This window comes from Gossypium arboreum, chromosome 2 (genome assembly GCF_025698485.1).
Source record: "Gossypium arboreum isolate Shixiya-1 chromosome 2, ASM2569848v2, whole genome shotgun sequence".
In the NCBI taxonomy this organism is placed as follows: domain Eukaryota; kingdom Viridiplantae; phylum Streptophyta; class Magnoliopsida; order Malvales; family Malvaceae; genus Gossypium; species Gossypium arboreum.
Window position 1 is genome coordinate 22,551,124 of NC_069071.1, and position 10,635 is coordinate 22,561,758.

Consider the following 10,635-nt stretch of genomic DNA (forward strand, 5'->3'; position numbering starts at 1 on the left):
ATCGACATGGTGTGGAAGAGGCTACTTGGGAGCCGAAAGAAACCATGAGAAGTCAATATCCAAATTTGTTTTCTGGTAAGACTTTCGAGGACGAAAGTCCCTAAGAGGGGAGAAATGTAACATCTCGAAATAGGGCCTAGTCAGAATAGTGGTTTCGGGACCACAAATCCGACATCAAAATATTTATTTTATGATTATTATGAGGCCTAGAATATGAGTATATGCATGTGTTATAGTTTCATGAAGAAATTCTTTGAGTAAGGTGTTCAATTGGAAATTAGGGACTAAATTGAATAAATTGCAAAACTTGAATTCTGGAAGAAATTTGTATGAAATTGCTTTGAGTTATGAATTAGAAGGTCTTGGAGAGTAATTTGCCCAATTTCTAAATTTTTGGACAAAAATGGGCTTACATGGATGAAATTTTAAAGAAATGGTATGAGGGCATTTTGGTCATTTGGCTTTTTAATGAAATAAAATGGGAAAAGTAAAGCCAAAATCAGCCATTCTTCTTCTCCATGCTGCCGAAATTTCTAGGGTCTCCATAGTTAGGGTTTTCAAGCTTTCCAAGCTCAATAGTAAGTGCTCCCAAGCCTCGTTTTTCATTTCTACCCATATTTTTAGAATCCCGGTAGCTTGTTCTCTTCATTTTTACCCATATTTCATGCAAGGATTCATGTTTAAAAGTTTACCAATGCATGATTTATTTCTATTTTGATGGATTATGGAGGAATATGAAAGATGAGTATGTGTTAAACATCTTTTCCTAAGTGATTTTCATGAAAAACCCTTGTAGGCACCATTTTGCAAAAGTTATAAATTGTGTGGTAGAAATGAGAAAATAATGGGAAATGTGGGTTGCCATAAGAAAGAAAAGTGTTCGGCTAGGCTTGGGTAAGATAGGAAGTGCATGTGTTTCATTATACGAGCCTAGGGACTAAATCGTAAAAATGTCAAAGGTTAGGGGCAAAACGCGCATTTAGACTGGGCGTGAGAATTAGACTTGTAATGTATAATGTGGGGTATTAATGATATAATTTTGTTGTTATAGACCCCGAGGAACAAATTCTGGAGGTCGATCGAGACGCAAGGTTTCGGAATAACCGAAACACAGCTTCGAAACAAATACCAGGTAAGTTTGGATAACATAAGTAAACTTGTAGTATGCATAATTGTATGATTTATGAACGTATGATAACTGTACATCTTGATAGTATGAATATTCATGAAATACATTCTTAATAAAGAATTGTGGTGAAAAGTCTCGGTTGAGGTTGAAAAGGGAATTAGATGGGTAACCCGTAATTACAGGTGATTTGAGATACTGCATGTGTTGCAGTAAGGATTTAGCCCGGACAGGTGTTCCTTTGAATGATCAAGCCTCCCAAAAAATATGCCTGCATTATGGATTTAGCCCGGACGGGTAATCTGATTAGGGTCTAAATTTAGCCTAGACTGGTAATTTAGATCCAAGCTCATTAAGAGTGCTTGTCGTAATAAGGGATTTAGCCTGGAATGGTAATCCCGACATCACCTTATGAGTTCATAAAATGGGGGATTTAGCCTGGACTAGTATTCCCCCAAAAGATGTGAGGTTCACGGGAGTGCATATATGGAATGATCATTCGTATGAATTGACGGTTATTAGGTATTCCATCGAGATTTCCTAGAAACTCAACGAGATTAACATGAGATGTTTGTGTAAATGAGATGTTGAATGATGAGCTCATCTAGTTAAATTATATGGATGCATGTTAAATATTTGGTAAGTCTACTTTCCTGTTATTCGAGCTTACTAAGCATGTAAATGCTTACCCCTTTAGTTTTCCCTGTTTTTCAGAGCTCAAGGACTTGTAAAGATTGGAAGACGTTAGGAGAGTCAACACACTATCAACAAGCCCAGCTTTGGTATATAGACATTTCTATTTTGTTCAATGGCATGTATAGGGTTTTGAGTATTTTGTTATATGTGTCATTTTCTTGGCCAAATAAAGCCATGTCAAAATATGTTTATTTATTTGTATATGGCCATGGAAGTTGGCTTAATTGAAGTAGGCTATGACCTTCAAATCTATGCATGATTTTATTTACACGTGATGGGTTGTTACCGATTGGCAATGAGTCGCATGAACGAGTCAATTTCGGACGAATTAAAGTGACATGGAAACCCATAAACATTAAAAGGGAAATAACCTTTCACGTATGAAACCAATGATATGAGGTTTCCATACAATAAGATTTATCAAAGATTTACAAATGCGTAGTTTGTTTGGTTTCAAAAATTGATAACCATTAAGTATAGAGGGTAGAAAGGGGTTACCAAAGGCTTGGAAAATAGCCTATTAGGGTCCACATGGTTAGACACACGGGCGTGTGTCTAGGCCGTGTGTGACATACGGTTCCTTCCCATGGGTGTGGGCTATGGCCTTGTGTCCCCTGCACTTAAAATTCTAAATCAATAGTGCACACTCGTAGGCCGCACATGCGCGTGTACTTGTCGTGTCTAAAAGGTAGTGTTGTCCATGGGCAGGCAGCACATGTGTGTGCTATGGCCGTGTTGATAAGTTAGTGTTGCCCACTGCCGAAGGGCATGGGCGTGTCCTAAGTCACACAAGCGTTTGTGACCACATGGCCGATCTACACGGGCGTGAGACACTTTAAGATAAGAAAAATTTTCTAAGGAGCCTAAGGTGTATTGAATGTGCACGAATTAGTCCCACACTGCCTCTAAGTATGTTATAGGCCTTGAAGGCCCATGTAAGGGATGAGATATTCATGGTCGAAAGGTTTTAAATTTGAGCAAAAATCTGCGATCCCAAATAGTGTGATACAAATGTAAAGTCCTGGTAACACCTTGAACCCTATCCCGGCGTCGGATACGGGTGAGGGGTGGTACATTATGAATTTTTTCTAACTCTATCAGTAAAGCTAACCGATATGCCACTGGCCTTATTCTTTCAACAACTTTATACAGCCCAATGAAACATGGACTTAACTTGCCTTTATGACCAAATCTGAGAATTTTCTTCCGTGGAGACACTTTCAAAAATACTTCATCACCAACTTGAAACTCAATCTCGTATCTTTTCAAATTCGCATATGATTTCTGTCGATCTGAAGCTGCTTTCAACCAATCACAGATTACCTTTACTTTTTCTTTGGTTTCCTTAACCAAGTCAAACCCGTGACTTTGTTTCTCACTAAGCTCGGTCCAATACAAAGGTGTTCAGCACTTGCGGCCATACAATGCCTCATAAGGTGCCATCTTAATACTTGATTGAAAACTATTGTTATAGGCAAATTCAACCAATGGTAGATATTTTTCCCAACTACCCTCAAATTCTAAAGCATAACATCAGAGCATATCTTCGAGAATCTAAATCATTCTTTCGGACTGACCATCAGTTTGTGGATGAAAAGCAGTACTAAAGTTCAGCTTCGTACCCAAAGCTTCTTGCAACTTCTTCCAAAACCGCGAAGTAAACCTCGGATCTCTATTCAAAATAATAGAAATAGGCACCCCGTGCAATCTCATAATCTCCAAAATGTACAATTCGGCTAGCTTATCAAGTGAATCATTAGTATGTATCGGTATAAAATGAACTGATTTCGTTAATCTATCAACCACAACCCATATGACATATTTCTTTTTCGAAATCAAAGGCAAACCCGTTATGAAATCCATCGTAATCCTATCCCATTTCCACTCGGGCACCGTAAACCCGAAGGTACTTGGTGTTCAACTTTCACTTGTTGACAAATCAAACATCTCGAAACAAGCTTTGAAGTGTCTCATTTCATACCAGACGATCAATACAATTTCTTCAAATCATTATACATTTTCGTACTACCCAGATGCACAGATAAACAACCATTATGTGCTTCATGAAGAATTTCTAAATAAGTTCATCATTTTTCAGTACACAAATTCTACCTCCATACATCAAACAGTCATCAGATCCGATATGAAAATCTAAATCACTACCAGATTCACAATGAACTCTATTGGCTTGCAAATAACTGTCACATTTCTGAGCTTCACAAATTTGTTGAAGAAATAACGATCTAGATCTCAACTTGGCTAGAATCGAACCATTATCGGACAAAGTCAATCGTGTATTCATCGCTCTCAAAGCAAACAAAGACTTTCTACTCAACGCATCTGCGACTATGTTTGCCTTACCCGGGTGGTAATCAATGACTAGCTCATATTCTTTCAATAACTCAAGCCATCTCTGTTGCCGAAAGTTTAAATATTTCTGAGTCATCAAGTATTTTAAACTCTTATGATCAGAAAAGACATGACATTTCTCACCGTACAAATGATGTCTCCAAATTTTTAAAGCGAACACAATGGCAGCTAACTCCAAATCATGCGTCGGATAATTCTTTTGGTGCGATTTCAACTGTTTCAAGGCATAAGCTATCACTTTTCCCTCTTGCATCAACACACATCCTAATCCATTCAGTGACGCGTCACTATAAATCACAAACTCTTTTCCTAACTTAGGTTGTACTAAAACTGGTGCCTTAGTCAATAATGCTTTCAACTTTTCGAAACTTTGTTGACATTTTTCGGACCATTCAAATTTAACATCTTTTTGCAACAACTTGGTCATAGGAGTAGTAATCATCGAAAATCCTTTGACAATTCGTCAGTAATAACCGGCTAAGCCCAAAAAGCTTCTAACTTTGAATACGTTCCTTGGCAGTTTCCAATAAACAATTGCTAAGATCTTACTTGGATCAACCCAAACACCATCACCTGAAATGATATGTCCCAAAATTCCGACTTCTCAGAGCCAAAACTCACTTTTACTGAATTTAGCAAACAACTGCTTGTCTCTCAAAGTCTGTAATACAGCCCTCAAGTGCTCGGCCTGCTCCGACTCATCTCGAGAATAAATAAGAATTTCATTGATAAACACAACCACAAATTTGTCCAAATATGGACTCAAGATCCGATTCATCAAGTTCATAAAAACAGCAGGTGCATTTGTTAATCCAAAAGGCATAACAAGAAATTCATAGTGCCCATACCTTGTCCTGAAAGTGGTCTTCGGCACATCTGACTCTTTGACTCTCAATTGATAGTAGCCAGATCTTAAATCAAATATTTGAGAATACCGTTGCTCCTCTCAAATGATCGAACAAGTCATCTATCCTCAAAAAAGGATACGTGTTCTTTATAGTCACCTTGTTGAGCTATCAGTAATCGATACATTGCCTCAAAGACTTGTCTTTCCTCTTTACAAATAACACTAGAGCACCCCAGGGAGAAAAACTCGATCTCGCAAAACCTTTATCCATCAACTCTTGCAACTGAGCTTTTAATTCTTTCAATTCAGTCGGAGCCATTCTATACAGAGCAATAGATATCGGCGAGGTCCCTGGTACTAAATCAATACCAAACTCAACTTCTCTAACCAGTGATAACCCAGGCATCTCTTCCGGGAACACATCCGGATATTCACAAACTATTGGCACTTATTCAATTTTCAATTCAGACACTTTTGTATTCAACATATAAGAAAGATACGCTTCACACTCATTTCTTACATATCTTTGGGCAAACATTGAAGAAATCACAACAGGTAACTCACCCAACTCATCTGAATCAATCCGAAGAATTTCACCATTTTCACATTTTAGTTTAATAATCTTTCTTTTATAGTTCACCACAGCAGCATGCAATGTTAATCGATCCATACCCAAAATAACACATGTTTACCTTTAATCATCAAGGGACAATTCTTGCAAACTCTATCAACTAACACATGTTTACCTAAAGGGTTTGACACTCTAGCTACCAATTTCACACAAACATAAGAATGAGTCGATCTAGCATCAATCAATGCAACTACATTAGTATTATAGAGATAAAAAGTACCAGTGATAACATCGGGAGATGTCACTTCTCCGTGAGCACTGTAACACCCCTAACTCGTGACCGACGCCGGTGTCGGACACGAGGGGTTAACGGCCAAACCCTCTCAAGATACCAACCAATTTGACATTACCAGTCAGGCTGGAAAACTGCGTCACCGTCGCCTTAAAAATCATATCTCGAGTTTCAAAACTCGGAAACTGGTTTTGTAAATTTTCCCTGAATTTAGACTCATATACCCATCCATGGGTTTATTTTTAGAATTTTTGGTTGGGCCAATTGGTACAGTTTATTAGTTAAAGTCACCCATGTTACAGGGACCGACTGCTCTGACCTTCGCGTGTTACAACTTAAATATCTCTCTGTACAGGGCTTTAATACGGGTGCCGTTTGTTTCTAATGAAACTAGACTCAAAATGGAATCTGTACATATAAGGCATGACTCCTAATTCTTTCTGGATAATTTATGGTAAATTTTTAAAGTCACGACAGGGGACCCAGAAACCGTTCTGGACCTGTCTCACGAGAACCTTAATATTTCTCAATATACTGCTCATATGGTCGTTTCGTTCCGTCCATATAAAAATAGATTCATTAAGGTTCAGTTCCATAATTTACTCACTATTTAATTCTACTTCTACTATTTTTAGTGATTTTTCAATCTCATCTCACTGCTGCTGTCCGCAACAGTTACTGCAGTAGACTATGCCAATTTCATGAATTTTTCCTTGGCCTTAATCATCCATCATACATGACACAAATTATGGCCACATTATCAAAATTTGAGTTTCTAAGACTCGTGGCTATAGGTTCTAGCATCCCACTCGACGACCACATAGGCCATTTTCACATGGCTTAAAGTTTACAACCCACAATTCGACAAAATATAATAGCCTATACATGCCAAATGTTCTTCAACAACAAAAACAATACCACAAGATTTCAGCCGGTGTGATGACTTCAACGACGGTCCCGATCACGCAAACAATACGAGTCCGAGAGACCTAAAATGGGTGACAAGAAAAACACCGAGTGAGTTTACAACTCAGAAGTCATAAGCATTCATCAATCCAATGATAAAGTTACTACTACATGTACAACAAATGAGGCTAGGTACTCGTCCATATCGAATCTATACCATAATACCTCGGACCTTTCGGTCCAATCTCGCACTAATTCATACATCCACAATTCATATTCTACACAACAAGATAATCAAGCATTTTACACATTAACTCATTTTCCAGCACAACCATACAATTTCAATCATCACATAGATTTAAGGCTTACCAATTTCAACCCCAAGCATGAACGTATTCTCTATTCGTCATGAGCTCGAGGTACTTACCCGATCCGCTGTCCATACTCAATTCAATGGAGACACACCTCCATATATTTAAAGTACGCACACACAGTGCTTACTACTCGATTTCGCACACTTAGTGCCACGTAATTTAAGCCCGCACACACAAGGCCATACCCTCCGAGCTCGCACACCCAAGGTCAGATTTTTCCAGCTTGCACACTTAGTGCCATATATTTCCAGCACGCACACTTAGTGCCATATATTTCCAGCACGCACACTTAGTGCCGATCTCGCCACCGTACACACGTATTGTTCAAGACACTTAGTGCCGAAAGCAAACTTTCTACACATTTCACTATTTCTTTTACATTCAACAAATGTCATCACTCCATACACATACATTTTCATTCATATATATATATCATCCCATTAAACACAATTGTATAAATTTTACAATCATTTAAGCAATATCAAATACGTGCTTAATGACTTACCTTGTTTGGGGTAGAACGGTTCCAAATCGGCTACTCGCTTGCTTTCTCCTTTCCTTTGTCCAATCTAGTTCCCTTTGCTCTTGAGCTAAATCAAACAATTTACCTCTCCATCAAACACAAACATACGGCATTCTCATGCATTATTATGGTTATTGCCGAATACTTAACACAACTAAGCTGAAAATTTACTCAATCTCATCTTAATTTATTGCTACTTATTTATCAAAGTTTCCAATACAAGGTATTTAACACCTATGCCCATTTGTACCCCATATGGCGAATGCTTCATTCCTTACCCAATTAACCATCCAACAATTTTTCAGCCTCATTACCACCCTTTTCATGTCTAATTGTTTAAATACTCTCAAGCTCATTCACAAGTACTATTATACATCTCATTAAGCATTAATCATGTTGCAACATAAATTCTATAGCATGGCCGAATACTCATGCACACACACATAACAACAAGAACTCAATGGCACAAAATTTCCTTTTTGTTAAACATTCGAACTTACTCATTTCCATGCTTTCATCACAACAACATCAAAACACTCACCAAGGAAAACAACATGCATGGCCGAATTTTAACTCACCTAACAACTTAGTTTCGATTTGAGATTCAAGGAAAATTTTGAACCAATCCTCCAAATCATGCATGCATTTTCAAGAGTGGCATAAAACATACCTTCTTGTATCAAAACTCCTTACTCTAGTAAGCTCCCATGGCTGATTTTCTCAAGCTTTTTCCCCTTTCTTCTTAGTATATTCGCCAAGCAAGGAGAAAATGAGAGAATGAACACCCTTTTTTTTCTTTCTTTCTTTGCTTTTGTTTCTCTCATGTACTGCAAGGGGGGAAAGCATCCACACTCTTTTTTTTTTTTTGTTATCATCATTTTCTTTTTCCATTTCTTTAATGCTAACTTCTTATTTTATTGTTTCCTACATGCATCACTAGTCTAACATGTTGGAGACATGTTTCCACCCATAGCATGGCCGGCCATCATGCTTCATTTTGGCTAATTTGACATGCAAGGACAACACTTTCCCATATGTATTAATAGGCCACCTTACATTTGCCTAGCACATTTCTAAATTTTCTCACATAAGTCCTATTTGATAAAAATTCACTTACAATTAACAAAATCCAAACATGAAATTTTCACACATGCATATATACATATAATGAGCATCAATTATGATGGTTAATTATTATTATGACTCGGTTTAGTGGTCCCGAAACCACTTTCCGACTAGGGTCAATTTAGGGATGTCACAAGCACGGATGGCATAGGCTCTAGCAGGTGCTCGAGCTTCGAATCTCACAGTTGTACCTTTCATCACACCTTTACTACTAGTTCCATTTATGGTATTTCTCGGTGGTCTACCCCTATTAGCAGTGTTACTCGGCTTCGCACTCTGAAAATTTTCTTTTTCAACCCTTTCGGGGCAATCTCGGATAAAATGCTCCTGATAACCACACTTGAAACAAACCTGGTCATTCATTCTACACTCACCGAGATGACGTCTGCCACAATGTTGACAATCAGGTCTATTAGACCTTACATTACCCACACTTTCCATTGAAGTGGCTTGTGATTTAGAACCCGAGTATTTCTTCCCACGATCTCTGTGTGAATATCCCGCTAAAACATTCAAACGGGAATACATTTCTGTAGATTTCTTTGACTGAGATGGAAATGACTTACTCATCGGTCTCTTCCTCGGATCTCTAGCTTCAAGATCGGCCTTCCTCTTCTCTTTGTTCAACTCTTCGACATTACAAGCCCGTTCGACCTATATTACAAATTATTTTAGCTCTAAAATCCCAACTAACACACGAATATCCTCATTCAATCCATCCTCAAATCTCTTGTACATGATAGCCTCGGTGGAAACACACTATTGAGCATATTTACTAAGTCTGACAAATTCTAGTTCATACTCTGTCACCGTCGTACGACCCTATTTCAGCTCAAGAAATTCCTTACATTTCTAATCGATGAACCGCTAACTAATAAATTTCTTTCGAAACTCCTCTTGAAATAATTCCCATGTAGCCCTTTCTCTTGGTACCACAGATACCACTGTATTCCACCAGTGATATACAGAATCTCTTAGAAGTGAGCTGGTGCACATTAAACACTCATCCGGTGTGCATGACAACTCATCAAATACCCTGATGGAGTTTTCGACCAAAAACTCGGCTCTCTCGGGATCATCATTCACATTAGATCTAAAATCTTCAGCCCCATGCTTTCGGATCTTATCAACTGAAGGCTTGTTCATTTTTACAAATCCCATACCTTGTGGACCTATGAGAACCGATCGAGGAATAGTTGGGGGTGGAGGAGGTTTGGCATTTAGATTTGTTCAAACAAATTCCATATACCACTCATTCATCATATGGAGAAAGACTTCCCTACTTGTAACACCTCTTACCTGTGCTCGATGCCAGGATAGAGTACGAGGCATTACCGAAAACATACACAGCCATTCATGCAAAACAGAGCTATAAAATTTTTCTTCAAATCAATTCCATTTTTGTCCCTAATATGGGCCTACGAGGCCCAAAACAACCATCAAAAAAGTATCAGGACTAAATTGGAAACTTTTAGAAAAGTTTGAGAAATTTTCCCTAATACAGAGCCACACGGGCACACGCCTCAGGTGAGACAGGAACACGCCTTGTGTGCTCTCCTAAGACGATCGTGTCCTCGCAATCACAGCAATTCTCGACTCGACGTCAAGACCAATTTAGGGTCACACGGCCGTATCACACGCCCATGTGGCCAGACCGTGTGGTCAATTAAAATTAAATGAAATTTTCATAAAAGGTGCAGACTTTACACGACCAGAGTACACGCCCATGTGGGTAGGTTGTGTCTCTCACACAGCCAAAACACATGCCCGTGTCTTAGCCTGTGTGTTTACTACTGAGCATACTG